Source organism: Cryptotermes secundus, unplaced genomic scaffold (genome assembly GCF_002891405.2).
Source record: "Cryptotermes secundus unplaced genomic scaffold, Csec_1.0 scaffold1817, whole genome shotgun sequence".
NCBI lineage: Eukaryota > Metazoa > Arthropoda > Insecta > Blattodea > Kalotermitidae > Cryptotermes > Cryptotermes secundus.
The window spans coordinates 235,050-252,460 of NW_019744163.1; the positions used below are offsets into that span (position 1 = coordinate 235,050).

At 43.9% G+C, this 17,411-nt stretch overlaps 1 protein-coding gene across 7 annotated transcripts in view; it reads left to right on the top strand.

Annotated features, from left to right (window-relative positions):
- Positions 1-17,411, top strand: part of LOC111874619 (GTPase-activating Rap/Ran-GAP domain-like protein 3) — a 252,542-nt gene that overhangs the window by 127,233 nt on the left and 107,898 nt on the right. The window lies entirely within an intron of this gene.

The window sequence follows — 17,411 nt, forward strand, 5'->3', positions numbered from 1 at the left end:
TGTGTGTTTTGGGGGGTTTCAATTATTTCAAATATTGCGTATATAGTGAGATTTTATTAATATTGTCACGTGCATATGAGTGACTCTCGACGGTGTTTTGGATTGGATTTACTGACCACTTTAACACACAACTCGTAATTACATTTAATTATAGCTCCAGCGCTGATCTCCACATTTTACAAATCACTGTTACGCACACACATTAGTGTTCTCGGTCTGTTACTAGACATTTCCTGGTAACGGCTCCTAACAATGGATATTCCTTTGCTTCAAAGCTCATGTCCTGTCTGAATGGCAGCTCCCTTCCAACTGTATGCCTTCTTTGTAACTGACTAGCGGCCATTTCACACCAATCTCCTAGTCTTCTCGTCATCTCTTGACCATCGGCTAACTCTTTATTTGTCACCGAGTGTTTTCTTCTGACTCCTATACAAAACTGACTTGGTTGCCCCAGTTGTCTTCCTTATAGCTCCTCTGCATGGCCCGCGCAGGCAACACTGTTCATTCTCGTATGCTAAACGTTTCCGTGGGAATGAGTTTACCAAACCGTTCCCTAGCAGCGACCGTCAATTCTTGGTTATTAAGAATCTACTGCCTAGCAACGGGCGTCATTCTATTGTCTGTTCAGCGGCCGTTGCCTAGAAACCAATGTTGTTTCAGAGTCGTTCTCCAGCAGCGGCTGTTTCTCTGGCTCCACAGTTCTTGCCTGGAGCAAATATGCCGCTCTTTCAGTTTCGCATAAAATGCGAGCGCACTTGCTTGAAATCGGCCATGTCACTTTTAACACTCCGCGTAAGTGACAAATCTTGGGCGAGCCGCACAGAGGTCATAATAACATTCTGATTGGCACGAAACAACAAAGGGAGCCAGGATAGCTCAGTCGGTATAGCGACGGGCTAGGAGCTGGGCGACCGTATCGTCCAGACCGGTTCTGGGACCTATGCAGTGGATACCGGGGGCTTTTTCCCAGGGGGTAAAGCGGCCGGGGAGTGAAGCGTCGATGTCAAGAAAACGCGGATCTAGACATCCACCCCCCAATACTCCTTCATGGTATGGTGCTTAATTAGTTAAGCACAGGGACAACTTTACGAAACAAGCGAATTGTAACTCGTCGCGTTTGCGCATGGAAGAGGAGGAGGCATGAATTGTGCTGTTGACGGTTGATAACATTTCCAAGCACGGCACAGAGGCAGGAGACGCGGCCCAGTCTTCTACTGGGTCGTGACGTCTGCAATATCAAATTCATATGGCTCTCCGAATGACTTGCGGGCGAGGGTGGCCTTCGAATTCCCCAAAGCAGGGATCCCCGCAACTGCTGGATGTCGCATTTTCAAGCAACATCGACAATAATGGAAATGCATTCGGCTTCTTGCAAGCTGATGGGAATGATCACGTGAGAAGGACGGACACAATTGTCACCGCATTCGCACTCTGTGAGGTTCCTGTTTTCTCTGTTTTCCGCGGCTCACCTTCTGCAAGCTGCGGAAAAGGCTGGGGGCGGAGTGAGGAGTTGTTAAAGTAAGATTCAGAGAACATCGATGCATAAGTTTGTTGGGGGTGGGGGGGAGCTGTACTCTGCACCGGGGAAAGGTAAGTTTCATACTGCGTCGGATATTGATATTGGTTTGGGGGATATTAACGACGCATCCGGCAGGCAGACTAGCGTCCATTGTGTGTGAATGATAATTTGCAAGGAAACAGACGCGATCTAATCTAAGTACCATCCGGCATTTGCCTGGAATAACTGAGGAAAACAACGAAAACCCTTATGATAACCGATGTCCCTACCGAAAGTCGAACCGAGCCCCTCCGGAACATGAGAACGAGAGCCCTCGCGGATGCTAACTCCTGGGCTGGTGTCGGATAGTGAATTGAACTACGTGTAAGTGTTTGTTTAGTTCTATATTGACTTCATGAAGCTGAGCCCTTCTTGAGAAGCCGCCAGCCGCCAGCCGCCATGCTTCCCAGCATTTTATGGAACCTGAAAGTTCATTACCGTGTTCACAAGAGCCCTCCACTGGTCCCTATTCTGAGCCAGATCAATCCAGTCCATACCATCCCATCCTGTCTAACTTCCGTTTTAATATTATCCACCCACCTACGTCTTGGTCTTCATAGTGGTCCCTTTCCTTCCTGGTTTCCCACCAATATCCTAGATGCTTCCTCTTCTCTCCATTCGTGCTACTTGCCCTGCCCATCACATCCTCCTTGACTTGATCATTCTAATTATACTTGGAGAAGAGTACAAGTTATGAAGCTCCTCATTATGCAGTTTTCTCCAACCTCCTGTCACTTCATCCCTCTTCGGTCCAAATATTCTTCTCAACACCCTGTTCTCAAACACCCTCTGTCTGTGTTCCTCCCTTAATGTCAGAAACAAAGTTTTACACCCATACAGAACCACAAGGAAAATTATAGTTTTGTATATTCTAATTTTTATGTTTTGGGGCAGCAGACGAGAAGACAAAAGGTTGTGGGCTGAATGGTAGCAAGCATTACCCGAGTTCAATCGCCTCTTAATTTCCTCCTGAATCAGGTTTTGATGTGTTACTGTCGTCCCCAAATATCTGAACAGTGCCACATTTTCAAAACATCTGTTACCTACCTTTATGTCACGAGATCTCTACCGATAAATGTATGTATTGACGCTGTATAGACAGTACTAATAGAGTACTTCCAAAACAGGAAATGCAGTTTATTAAGTTTTAGAGTTTTTAATCGAAATATTTGCCGTTGTGATACTTCTCAATGAAATACAAGGCTGATGAATCTCTTTGCGCAGTGTCGGAGGCCAGCTTTGTGAGCGCAACGTACGCCGCTTCTGCAGTTTAACTTCGCAACAGGAGATTCAAGGGTGTCCAACAAACTAACATCGAGGCCAGCAATATGTGAGGATCTTACGGCGATGACGCCGTGTAGTCTGAACTCCAAATAAAACACTCAGTTCGTGCAGTTAGCGTGCAGAACGCGTACATTTCATGAACTAAGCTGTGAAGTTGTGATGACATTAATATTGCATGGATGTGAAATTAATTTCTCGTGTTGAGGGAGGAACACGGGTTTCGCGCGTTTAAGAACGGGGTGCTGAGGAGAAAATAAATGGATGGAGAGAATTACAATATGAGGATTTCCAAAATTTGTATCCTTCACGAAATATTCGGGCCTACTATGATGTTCGGGTATAGGAGAAAGGGACACACACGTGGGGAAGGAGAAAAATGCGTACAAAATTTGTTGTAGGAAATCCTGAAGGAAAGAGACAACTGTGAAGACCTCTATGTCGATGGAAGGACAGTATTACTATGTATCAAAAAGAAATTGGACCGGAGGGTGTGGAGTGGATTCATCTTGCTTAGAATATAGTACTGCCGGCGAGCTCTTGTGAAGAGGGTAATGAAACTTTCGGTTTAATAACATTTTTGGAAAATCTTGACTAGGTGAATAATTATTTGCTCCCCAAGAAATATTCCGCTCTAGTTAGTTGGTTGGTTACTGGAAGTATGCGCTCCTTTTGATATGCCCCGCCCCCAGGCTCGGGTTTCAGTTTCTTCCTGGTACCACGTAGCGTGTGTGAGCCGACCCGAGCAGACTGTGATCCTGTGATCACGGTCCACTGATCTCTGCTCTCTGCTACACAAGGCACTGCTAACTTCTTTTCCTTTTATCTTTTCGTAAACGTATGGAGACACAAATTGAATGCTCCTGTGTTGTGAATGTAAGGGATTTCCTACACTCAGTTTGTTTCTGTCTTTGTTTTGTGTGGGCACAAAATTTCCTGTCAGATGTGTGGTTTATTGCCTGATGTTGTGTGGCTTCATATGGTTTCTTTTCTTGCCAATATATATTTTTTCTCTTTTAGAATCATAATGAATTTATTTTTCCAAGACTTTTTGCGACAAACTTTTTCTCATTTATACTATAGGCCTACGAAGCCGGCGTAGCTCAGTCGGTGTACTTAATAGGCTACGGGATGGATGACCAGGGTTTAATTCTCGGCAGGGGAGAAATATTTTTCTCTTTTGAGTGCAGTTAAAATTGGTTTTGGGCCCCACCCAGTCTCATAATGAGCGTGTGCTGCAGAGACTATCCCCGGAATAAAACAGCAAGGATCAGGTTACGAATAGTGGAGCTATACCTCCACTCTTTCATATGTCTTCATGGCATGGTAGGTACACGGATAATTTTAGGACTATACATTTTCGATTTACTACTACTGACGTCTACTAATAATACTACGACTGCTACTGTTCTTAATGTCTTCCAAGTTATGACACCGTGTAGTCTGGTACCTGAATACCAACGCTTCGGAAGGACATACAATCTCATTCTTTGCAGTAGCGGTTTCCAATCTGAAGATATAAGCAGCACGTTCCTGCGAAACATCTTTATCCACATACCAGGCTATACGGTGTCATAATCCAGAAGATCACAGTATGAATTTTAACCGGCGTGAATATCTCATGTGTTTTATACAGATATTAGGCTGAAGTGAATCAGCTCGCAGTGAATTGATAGCAATTCCTTTCTCTAAGGTCTTTGTTCTCTGAATCCAAGAAAATGAATTCTCTCTTCTCCGTTGCGTGTGACTTGCTTGCCGAAGTGAACTGCTGCCGCCATTTTCTGTCGTGGCCCATCCCAAAAGCTTCGGTGACTGCATATGGCTTGCGCTTGCGCAGTGCGACAGAATGGACGGACGAAGGTAATAAAGAACTACAGAACCCAAATCATTAAGTAAATTGGTATTTAAGGTGGAGGATTGTTACGTTCTGGCACTAAGTTGCTGATGAGAGTGAAGTTAATGGGGACATCGGGTAGATGCAGGATGATGGGAAATCTGACATCGCTATCAGTAACCCGCTGTTAATTGTTGTTTCAGTGAAACTGGATGAATTACTAATAATGGTGTATCTTAATAAGAATAAAAACATTCTCTCGAGGCAGAGATGGCTAACTTCCCACCGTAGAAGTTCGCGCATTCGTCGTGTTTCTATTGGTGATGATGAGAAATTAGACAAGAAGGTCTGGGAAGAATTAATCGCCTACTTTCCTTTGATATGACACGCGCTGCAAAGAAAATGATTCCAAAAATTCTTCTTTTGTTGCGTGTCCTCTTTTCCGCGTTAACGTGTTCACCTAGCCGTTCCCTAGTAATGATAGGGGATGTACACATACAATCACACACACACAGAGCGAAGATCACATAAACCTGCTTTTGTTTTTCAAAATGTGGAAGCTAGGCTAAAAATGTGTCGTGACGTAATGTTTATACCAAAGTGTATACAACTTCATTCCGTTGTTCAGAAATTCTTATCGGGGGAACAAACACAAGGACACGTTGATACATGCGCCTGTGATATCCTGTATATAAAAACGAATTGTAAGCTTAACCCTCGCTATTCCCATTACATAAATTCAGATTGCCATAGCAAAGAATTTTCATGGACGTAAGCAATGTAGTATGTCACGAACGAGCGAGCAGCCTTTTGTCATATCTGGTGTATGAGTATTGATACTATTTTGATTTCGAGATGTGAAATGTTAGTATTCTGTATAAAGGTTAGTGTTTATGATTGACCGTTTGTGCGTGTTATTCGTTGGAGATGATGGTAAACGCCAGCCTTCGTTTATCACTCGATAATACTATGGCATGTCTGCTCAAAGCCAGAATTATGAACCCAGTAGAGACAGCCGGTACATGAGAACGGCTCTGCAGATACGCCCATTGCTAGGCAATGGCTCAATAGCCGTCACGTTATTGCCGCAACAGATACACAACAATGGCAGAGACGTTTTCTGTACGGTACGTGTCGAGGCTATATAACGAGGACCAGCTGTCATTACAAGAGAGTCTTGAGACCGCAGTTAGAAGAGTAGGAGCTTGGTGTTAGATGGCTGCCAGCCTGAGAAGAAGTGAGCCTGGGAGAGCAGAGCAACGTCCACTGTTGGAAGCCGCTACCAAGCAGCGTAGTGAAGACTATGACTGGGAATGCTACTCTTTGTGTGATAGTGCTCTGTAAATTGTAGTCACAAGTTGTGTATTAAAGTGTATTATTGTTATTGTGCTGTTAAGTTTGCACGTAAATAAACACGAATTGAATTATTATTATTATGGCTCTACAGTCCTTTGTTGAACTTCGGCCGCTTTTTCAGTTTCTTGATCCTATACACAGTCGGTAGGACTCCTTGGACGGGGGATCAGCCCGTTGGAAGGCCGTTACCTACACATAGAACAGCACAAACACAGACATCCATGCCTACAATAGGATTCGAACCCACGATACCACTGTTCGAGCGGGCAAAGGCAGTACATGCTTTAGACAGCGCGGGCACTGTGATCGGTAGATATTAATACTATAAGCTGCTGAGTTCTTCACTGGTGTTATAGTCGCTGTTTTTATTAGTGGTTTAAGTGTATAACCTGGTTTGTAGCGTCCGTTTTTAATGCCAACCTGATCTCAATTTGATTTAGGAATTTTGCTTCCTATTAGTCTGAAGCGTTTACTGCCTGCAAATATGTACTTCTGTTTAATCAGACCAGGTTTGATAGCGAACGCCCTAGGTCACTTCAGACAGGCGCAAGACGTAGTAGATGCTGGNCGGCAACTGGCCAGGAGAGAGATGCCATTAATGACGTAAGACCCGCAAGCACGAAGTAGGTATCCCATTTCTCGAAGCCGCTACCTCAGTCACCGCAATCACCTGGGATCCTGCCGAAGTTTCGTGATTCCAGGAAACTTCTCGAACTGCAACCCTACACACGTCAAAGCCAATTCCCCTCATGCTGCACTAAGTGTTGTCCGCAGGCGGCGAGCTCGAGACCGTGACGATAATGCAATAACTGCGACTCGGAGCGGCTGTTGTACCCGTGCGAGCGATTCTGAAGAGGAAATCAATTTATAACGTCAAATTCAGCTGAAATAAGTAAGATTTGAAGTTTTCGCGGCGGTGACTATGAAGAAAGCCGTCTTCTGGGCTGTCAGCACCTGCTCACGCTGGTTCCTCGCTCGCGGATTTTTCTTCTTTTCTCTTCTACCCTGAAGATGGAGGCGATACGTTCCTCCGAAACGTCTGTTAATACAATATCTACACGGCGCCACATCCCAGAAGACGGCTTTCTTCAGCTGAAATAGTTATCTCTTGCTAATGCACCTCGTCGAACAGTAAACAAGACATTGGATCCCTTCCTTTGCACCAGCCACTGAAATCTTATTATTTGTGGACTTATGAAGACACTCATTTCCTGTGTAGAGCGCCTGAGTACAATACGCTCTCTAACGTATATTGTTGCGGGAACGTGTTTACCGAGCCGTTGCTCAGAAACGATCACTGTTACAGAGTCATCGCTTAGCAACGTGTCTGTACTTCACAATAGGTTTCCATCAGTTGAAGGTTACTTTATTATGGGATATGATACCGCATAGTCTGTTAGACGTTTACCAACGTTTCAGTGGAAAGTACTGCCTCCATCTTTAGGGTTAAATGGTAAGCAGTAAGCGGATGTTCGTCCTTCAGTTGTTTGTTGAGAATGAGGAGTATCATAAATGACGTCATGATAGGTTTATATTAACCGAGACATGAACCAGAGACTTCACAGAAACACAATATCTCGATTTCAGTCAGCTGCTTAGTTCAGAAAACCCTGTCACTAGTTTCACTGGCAACTGTTTCCATCATGTGAACTCCGGTCAGAATGGGCATTGAATTTCTCCGAGGATGAGTATTACAGGATGTAAGGACTGACACAGGACCTGGCTCCGCTGTGTCTCCTCATTGCAAATCCGTCGGCCAGGTCTAACACACGGCCTGTACTCCTAGCTGCGAGCACACAGCTTGCGGCAAAGCTAATGTGGATTTAATTATCACACCAGCGCCGCGACGCTCTGTTTGTGTGTAAGCAGGGGGGACAGCTCTTCCGCTTTTACCAGTGAAATTGTGTTGTGCTGCCACGGAGGGACTGGAATTTAGACAGGACCATTAAGCAAGCGGTGGTGTGCAAATTGTGTGCCGCGTGGGCTGAAAGTTTTCTTTATTACAGGTACAGATGTCCCTGTAGCAGGCCGTGGAGGTTCATAAGGTTGTGAGACGTCGAGGCTCTCACATTTTCTCTAGACAGTCTGCTCACAGATCGCGGTGAGTTCAGCCTTACGCGCCAACCGGCCTTTACCTCCCAGGAAGATTCCTGGTACTCATTTCTGTTAGAGGCTGAGTCGAACCCAGGGCCATAGTGCGGCTGAAAAATTGTGTTAATTGAAATATCCTATGACCTCATTCAAAAATCGAACCCGCGACCTTCTGGCTTGTAGCATAGTGCCTCTCAACTAACTACTCTACCGTGCCCCCAAACTCTCTCTACTGCTTCCTTAAAACAGAGAACTATATATAAAGTTTATTTTATATGGAATTCTGTTATACAGAAATGCCATAAATAATTTAAACAAGAGTGACATTTAGGTCTAGGCTGTGCAATAAAGGAATTTGTGTGTCTGCAGTACCACGTGTAATTAATTCGAACACATGTTATTGTCAGTCCTGTGGTTTTTAGGATCATTGAACGGACGCAACAAACGCGTCAACATTTCTACGACATGCGTGTGTGTATGTAGTGCATAATGTTGTCACGTGACAAAACATAGGCCTTGTGGAAGTTTGCTGCTCATTTATATTTGCGTAAATGAGAAGGAAGAAGTTGGGAACCATCGCGATAAGCCATTACGTGAACGCTGTATCTATCTCGGGCCCCCGTGAGAGAAACGCGAGACACAAGGGCGCCAGGAACTTCCAATTGAAATGGCTCAGGACCGCTATGGGCCGAGACCCGCCCTGCAGCGGCGGAGGTCGCTCTTGTCTGCAGCTCGTCACCACGAGAACCTAGCGACAGCACCAGGCCTACAAGCCGGAGAGATCTGGTTCGAATTTGGGCTGGGTTACCAGCTATCCTGACACGTCAGGACGGTGTCTCCAGACTGGCCACAACTGCCCCAGACGTAGTTTCGACTATTCGTCACTCCGCCTGACAAGGCCAGGCCGTCCAGTGAACAGATTTCAGTGATGTATTAAGCACAAACACTGGTTACAATATTATATTTAAGCATCCTGTTGCACTCTACACGATAAATGATACAAACTCCGTCCTAAGTGCAAACAATATATATTTATATGTCTTTGATCTTGTTCTTTCTACACTACATGTTTCGGCCTCTATCGGCCATCATCAGGTGTATACTCTTAACGTCGCTGCCACACTGAACCCAGTATAAAACTTAACATTTAAAAACACAATGTCACATTCTTCGTATTATCAACATCTACATCGTTGATATGTGTCTGATATGTAGATTATGTTTCACACGTCGCACCCGATATTCTTGTAGTAGCACTCTAAAAATCTTTAGTTATGACGTTTTTAAAACCTTTTAAAATTTTCTATAAATTTTAAATTTAAAATTTAAAATTCTTAGGGTTACTCGCCCTATGTCTACGTGCTGGAGCGGCTAGTTCTTGTTTTCACACTGTATAGGTGTTATTTAATGTAGTCTTCTTGTGTGAGTGCCGCTGCTTGTCTGTACTACGTGTNAAACATGTAGTGTAGAAAGAACAAGATCAAAGACATATAAATATATATTGTTTGCACTTAGGACGGAGTTTGTATCATTTAACAAACACTGGTCTTTCAGCGCCGCACAATTAGGCGTAGCAAGTAAAATGATCTTTAAATTTGACTTGATCAGTGAGATCTCCTGCGTTATTATGCCGTGTAGTTCGGAAATAGAAGGAATTATATCACCTCCATCTTCAGGGTGGAAACGAAACCCAGGCAAGAAACCAGCGGAAGTGGTCGGTAAGCTGAGTTTCACATCCTAAATGTATTTTCCTTACGATCACATTTTTTATGTTGTGTAGTGTGGTAAAAATGTACAGACGATCCTCCGAAACGTCGGTAAACTTTTACCACCCTCACATGGCGGCTGTAAGAACGTCAGATCTTGCAAGGTCACCTGAATTCAGTGTCTGCTAACGAGAAGCATATGCGAACTTGAATCTCTGTTTGAACAAGTGTAGCACGGTATTGCTCAAGCTGTGGCCGCATACTTCCTGTTTACCAAGCTCTGTCGCATGAAATTAAAGCCGGAGGGCAAAATAGCAACGGTCAAAAATGATTTTATCAACAGCTCCTTCCATAAGTGTTAATATCTGCTACAGGATGCCCAGATATACAGGAAACAGCATATTTGTGTTACTTCTCATGAACACACGAACATATGACACTCAGTTTTGTACCCTCTTTCATGAAATGTTCGATCGAGCGGCTGGTCAAGAAAATCACCTTTTTGTGGAGTTCCAACGCTCATTTCCGTCTTCAGAATAACAATAATTGACAGCAGCACGAGCATTGTCAGTGAAGTTCTATGACGCACCATCTGTCTCATCCATATTAATACTGTACTCCCACATACTGGGGGCACGTGGTAGCGTAGTTGGTTGAGACACGATGCTGCAAGCCGGAAGGTCGCGGGTTCAATTCCCTATATGGTCATTGGATTTTTCAATTAACCCAAACCTTCCAGCCGCTCTATGGCGCTAGGGTCGACTCAACCTCTGACAGAAATAAGTACCAGGAATCTTCGTGGTGGTAAAGGGCGGCCGGCGCGTAAGACTGACAACCTCACCGCCCTCTATGAGCCAACTGTACAAAATGTGGAAGCCTCGACGTCTCACAGCCCTATGGGCCTGTTACAAGAATAGCTTTACATTTTACCATCATGCACATGTAATTTCCAATTTTTTCTTCCAAAATAGACATTATAGTTTGCCTCGATGTTATATAATTTAACAGTTGAGTGGTCTGGAATATGAAGTCCTGCCCTGTGTTTCCGACATCCTCCATCTACAGCCCCAAAGCAGTGTCTGTCTGTTCGTATCTTGAAACAGACCAAAAGGAAACATTTATTACGGTCGAATGTACAAACGGATTTTAATTTCTAAAGCAAAACTGAAATGACGTGGAAGTCTGCAGTTAGCAGGAACTGTCCCGCAAGGAATGGAGCCAATTTAGACACTACTTCCCATGCAAACTAATTTTTCATTCTCAAAATTCCTTCTTTTATTCTATTTTACTCTATTTCTCTCTTTTGCTTATTCCATTTTCAGTCTTATCTCCTTATATCCCTATCTCGCGCTCACTTACCTGTTTCTCTTTCTATTCATCTTGCATCCTTCTCCCACTCACCCCCTGAAGCCGAATCTCGCGTCTGGCTACTGATAGGGTTGCGATCTCAAAGTCATTCGATCGCTCCCTCTCGTTAGATTTAATCTCTCTTTCTTTCCTGGTTAGCGTTTCTCTTTATGCTAAATGCGAACATGCTGGCCCCAGTACCTGACCGAAAGAGACTGGTTGGAAGACATAGGGGTAGACTGGGGAATAACAGGAGGGGGTTGCTGACCTGATTCATCCGCCACAACTGGCTGGATTTTGTGAGCACGGCAATGAAACTCCGCGTTCCACAAACGGCGGGCGACTCTGAATACGCGAATGGCATGATCTTATGAAGAAGGGCTGTTCTCTGTGACGGTGTATGTCCGTCTCCCTTGCGAACGAAGTTGCATCGCGCCTTGTGTACACATGAATACAAGTTTCTGACGATGACGTAACGTTCCACGTGACTGCATGACGAAATCGCACCTTCGTTCCGATAACAGTTGGAATATATTTCCCGCCTGGGAAAGCGAGCCCGACAAGTAATCTAAATGAAAGGAAATCATCCCAGCCCATGGGTCCACACAGCAAACGACTATCTTGCAGCTGCGTGGAAGTCTTCAGCGGATCCGACTGTACTCCCTCATGACGTCACTCTTCAGAGGATCCGACTGTTCTCCCTCATGACCTCACTCTGCAGAGGATCCGACTGTACTCCCTCATGACCTCACTCTGCAGAGGATCCGACTGTGCTCCGCCATGACCTCACTCTGCAGAGGATCCGACTGTACTCCCTCATGACCTCACTCTGCAGAGGATCCGACTGTACTCCCTCATGACCTCACTCTGCAGAGGATCCGACTGTACTCCGTTATGACCTCACTCTGCAGAGGATCCGACTGTACTACTCCTTTACGTCACTATCCAGAGGATCCGACTGTTCTCCCTCATGACCTCACTCTGCAGAGGATCCGACTACTCCCTCATGACCTCACTCTGCAGAGGATCAGACTCTACTCCGTCATGACTAGGGACCGGATTTTTATCTCCTAATACTCCCTTAAATATGTATGCATTTATGCATGAAAAACTTCCGAAATATGCACTAAAATATGCACATAAAAATTTATACCAAATATTAAAATTGATTTTACATTATTTTGAGACCAAGAAATCAATATTTAAGTTCATTTTATGTAATCACTGAATTATTCACTTGCAATAAAAAGCTATACTTAAATACAAATCGTGCAACAAAGCCAACACATTTCATTACAAATTTAAAAAACCAATGGTACTCACATTTAGCTCTCCGAACTTTCAACTTCTCTTCTGTTGCAGTTCACAGTTACTAAATGTTTTAGGGTTTCCACAGTTAGTCGCCTCCTATTGTCTCGTAAGATGTCCTTATAGAGGGAAAAACTTCTTTCCACCTCACAGGAACTTAGGGGCGTATGTACAAAAGCCGCTATTTGCTCCACTGTTAAGTGATTTTTTACTTGGCAGTTAAGTACGTTTACCGGCTAAAATATCTTCAATTTCATAAATTTGTCCATATTCTGGAATTCTTTAAAGAATGTTGTGTACTTTTTCCTTTACTACTTCACCAACTCTTCCAGGAACCGAATTCAATTTGGAAACAGTGGTTTTGAACACATTTAACGACTGATACAAAGTAGTATTGCTACTGCTTGCCTCCAGTGAGGAAATGGCGGATGGAAGATGAGAGAAGTGAGCAGCTATATAGGAAAGATTAGTTTCTAGTTCTGCGTCATTTAGTACATCTTGGGCAATTTGAATTGATGCTGCACTTTTGGATCAAATGTATTCATGACATTCCTCACTGTTTCTAATGTTCGGTATAATAACTCGCTTGCACACAGCCACGTGCCCCAGCGCGTTAAAATTGGTTCTGGCGGAAGTGGAACGCTCGGTGCTACTGCTTTAAAGGCTTCTTTTCTGTATGGCCCTTTAACAAATACCTTCTTCACAGAAGACACCAACTTGTCAACAAGCGGAAAATTTGCACGAATTGTTTCTGCAACACGGTGCAACCCATGGGCAAGGCAAGTCAAATGTGTCATATTTGGAAATATAACTTTAAGAGCAGTACCGGCTTTCATCATATAACTTGCGGCATCAGTCACAAAGAGCAATACGCGCTCATACTGAATGCCATTCGGCCATAGTAAATTCATGGAATTGATAAAAAATTAGGAAACTGCGGAGCTATTTGTGGTTTCAAATTGCTCTACCGCAAGAAGATATGGGGTAGATTGTTCATTCTTATTAAGGGATCAAACAATACAATTTTCAATAAACCGTCCCTCACAATCTTGTGTTTCGTCGACTGATACCCACACAAAATTATCTTTAATCTTATCTCTAATGCTATCAACTGTAAGATCGTAACACTGCTTCATGTAATTTTTGCACACAGCAGATTCATCCGGCACTTTGCACTGTGTATACTTCTCAGAGTAGGATTGGTTAGTTTCCACAGCGGAATATCTGCCGCTAAAATAAATCAAAAGAGAACTGTGAAAAACTACTATAAGAAAATTCACTAAGCAATTTTTGAACAGGAGCACTTTTCGTGGATTTAATTTTAATATTCTCTTTGTGTATATTAGTATCCAAATGCTGAAGCACTTGAAAGCGTTTTTCACAGCGGTTTTCTCACACGCTCGGCAATAAGGAATTTCGTTATCCGTACTTATCATCTCTCCTTCGAACTCCCGCTGATACATCTGTAATTTAGTTTTCTGACTTGCTTTCACTTTCGGCATGACTACAGAAAGCTAAACAAACTTAACTACAGCCTACTCACCACTAATGTGAATGGCCCCAGCTTCAACTGAAGAAGCGTAACGAACCTCATGGAGACTTCGGACACAAATAAGTGAAGTCCCTTATCGGTTGAATAGTATTACGTTGATAGCGGCTACATGTGAACGCTTCCGACTAATCTCTTCGCGGCCACTTTGATGGTACGCGGATGAGGCAAGTTACGAGTAGAGGGATCGGGGAAGTCCCGTCCTGGGTATTGCATCACAAACATGAATCATGACGAAATGTTGAGTCAACTGTGCAACATATTCTACTACGGAAAAGAAAAATTGTATACCCACGACCATGATTGAAATTTTGAACATAAAATTAAAAAATATATATGATAAAGATTTTCAAAAGGAAATATGCAGTATAAATAGAGATCTTGGAAAATATGATGCTTATTCATAAAACAGGCAAAATATGCATTTATATGCACCGTCAAACCATGTTCAAAATTTAAGAAAGGAAGTAATCAATACATATATCCAAAAGAGCATACTTTCTGGTTGCAAGAAAGAAATATGCATTTGCATTAAAATGCGGTCCCTAGTCATGACCTGACTGCAGATGATCCAACTGTACTACTCCCTTACGTCACTCTCCAGAGGATCAGACTGTACTTCTTGGTGACGTCACTCTCCAGAAGATCCGATTGTAGTCCTTCATAACAGGGAGGAAACAGGAACAGATAGGACACTCTTGTTGGGAAGAATGGAGCGTGTTTTGAAGGGGCTTGAAGCAGACTTACTCGATACCACTTCCTGCTCTCAGCCCCGAACTGCTCTTCTCTCTTTGCGTTTTCCCTGATGACAGTGCAACAAGCGAGGCGCCTGAGAAACGCCCATCGACACCAAGAACTGACCAGATTTGTAGGTAAAGTTTCGAAAATTTGGAAGGAGAATGTAACTACATTAATGAGAAAACGTTAAACGCTGCAAGCGAAAGTTTGTGCTGTCAGTTTTACTCTCCCGTCCATCAAACGTCAGGTTGGACCCGACATAATTCATTATTTTCTCCGCGATTTTATACAAGTTTATGTTCCATTTCTGTGCTTACAGGATAGACATTATTGGCTGATTTGTATCTGTCACCTGATGATGACCGTTTAAGCTCGAAGCACGTAGTGTATAGTTAGGAATAAGAAACAAGATTTTTAAACATCAGTTAATGTGACTTCTAGCAGTTGACTTAAAAGGACAGAATATACAATAAGAAATAAAGATTGATTGTTCGTAGCAAAGTGCTTTCAAGCCATACAATGAGACACACAGAGGCCAAGGTCACGTGTGAGAGAAAGCTGAATAAATCTTGACTCCTCGCAAACTTGGCAGACAGTGAAATAAATATGGTGCACAAAGCATTTGTGTGGAGGCGAGAGAAGACAGGACAGAAGTTGAAGGTACACTGAGGCGCCGAACATGCTAGAACTCACAGTCTCAGTCTATTATTATACTAATTCAAGCCATTGAAACTTCAGGGACGAATTCTTGGAGACAAAATGGTGATAGTAAGTTGCCAGTAGGCCCGGAATGAAGGGTAAACAGAGGAATCGATGAAGCTCGAGTCACGTGTGTCGGGTTACCCTCTGAGAGGGGGATTCCCCTTCCGATCCAGCTGTGTGCTTGCCTGGGTCTCTGATGATTGTAAATTACTTGTTAAGTCGTACAGGGCCATGGTCGATTAAATCAACGTTAAAAAGTACGTAAAGTGCCAGCATCGTTGTAATCGATCCTCACACTCGTCATATAGCAATTCCGAAACAGTGTGAAGAGTAATTTGTTTTCTGCTTAACTCGCACATAGTTCTCTTCTTCTTCTTCTTCTTCTTCCATTCCTTCTTCTCTAGTCTCTCCTCCAGTCCTACTTCCTTGGCCCCTCATTTTTCGTCTCCTTGTCTCCTCCCGTACATGTCTGAACCCGTGGAGCTGTACGTCTTGGATCTCAAAGTTTCATCATATACACCGGTTGTATGAAAACGATTTTGTACCTCCCATGCTGTCGAGAAACATGGCGTCTGCAATAAACGTTTATTCGTGTCGTCGCGGCGCTCGTTTTGTTGTTGTTGTTGAAGGCTTCATCTGCCTCGGAATGTCGGCTTTGCCTGTAACGTCAAAAGTACTTGCCCCAGCACGAACGCACGGAGTCATATGATGTCACTGATATGTTGCGTAGAATATTTCAGAATTCGATTCGGTTCGGGCTTGTTTGTATTCCACTGTTTTAGATTTGTGGGGCTTTTACAAGTTCCGGATTCTATTGAAGGAGTGAAACTCTGCACAGGCCGAGCCACTCTCAAATCCACAAGAAAGACCCAGAGTCACGGAACGGGTCATGAAGTAGCGTGTTGTGTTTAGTGAATCAGGGAATGAGTTTTCAGTCGGTCAGTCGGTCGGTTACGAGTATATGACCCATCTTCGCCATCGCTGTCCGTCTCGAAACAACGTTGGCCGATGTCACTTGTTGGTCAGGCGTATGTCAAATCTCTGTTTTGCGATTGACGATTCTCCATCGCCACTAGATATATCAGTATTGTAGCGGGTACAGCCGTTGCTAGGCAAAGATCGCAAATAAACACGTCTCCGCGGCAACGAATCAACAAATAACAAGAAGAAACGGTGTTTTCTATGGTGGTCCTTGCCGACGACTTATAAGTGGGGCGAAACTAAGAATCAGTTCAGTTTCCCCGTGTGGAGGCGGTTCATATCTCCACCGCCGCCCTGCGAGTCGTAAGAGGCAACAAAATGGGAGCCCAGTGCCTGGGGGTGTAACTGGGCCACCCTGTTCCTGGGGGACATTAATACGGGAACCTGCTCCTCCAGGTTGGGGGAGTCTCGAGTCTGGGACAGTAAAATATGGTCACGAGTCCCGCGGGACTGGGACCTGAGAATGACTGCGCTGGCGAGGACCAACAACAATTGTAAACGACATACGCATCCTCTCGTCCGAAAGGTTGTTACATAAGGTCTATGACCGCAAGGATTCGGCTAAAATCTCTGATCGTGAGTCTCAAGGGGCTTGTCTCCAAGTTGAACTGATTGGCTGTAAACCGCCAGTCGTAAAGTAACTCTGACTCTGCATCAGTTCAGTTGGAAGAGAGTGCCCACTGACAGAGGAAGAGCCACTGTTGGAGCCGTTGCCCACTTCGGCGTTGGCGCCATAATTACTAGTACTTACGAGTTGTGTGTATAAGTGGTCAATAAATCAAATCTCCAATCCAAACCCCCGTCGAGAGTCACTCATAAAAAGTGACAGTATGTATCCTAACCACTGCAAGTTTACAATTGAAAGCTTCGATATTTGGAGTTGAAATGGATATTGACAACAGTGCTACATTCTTCCCTCCTATTTCGTGCTTGCCGAGTCACACGCAGACGATGTGTGGG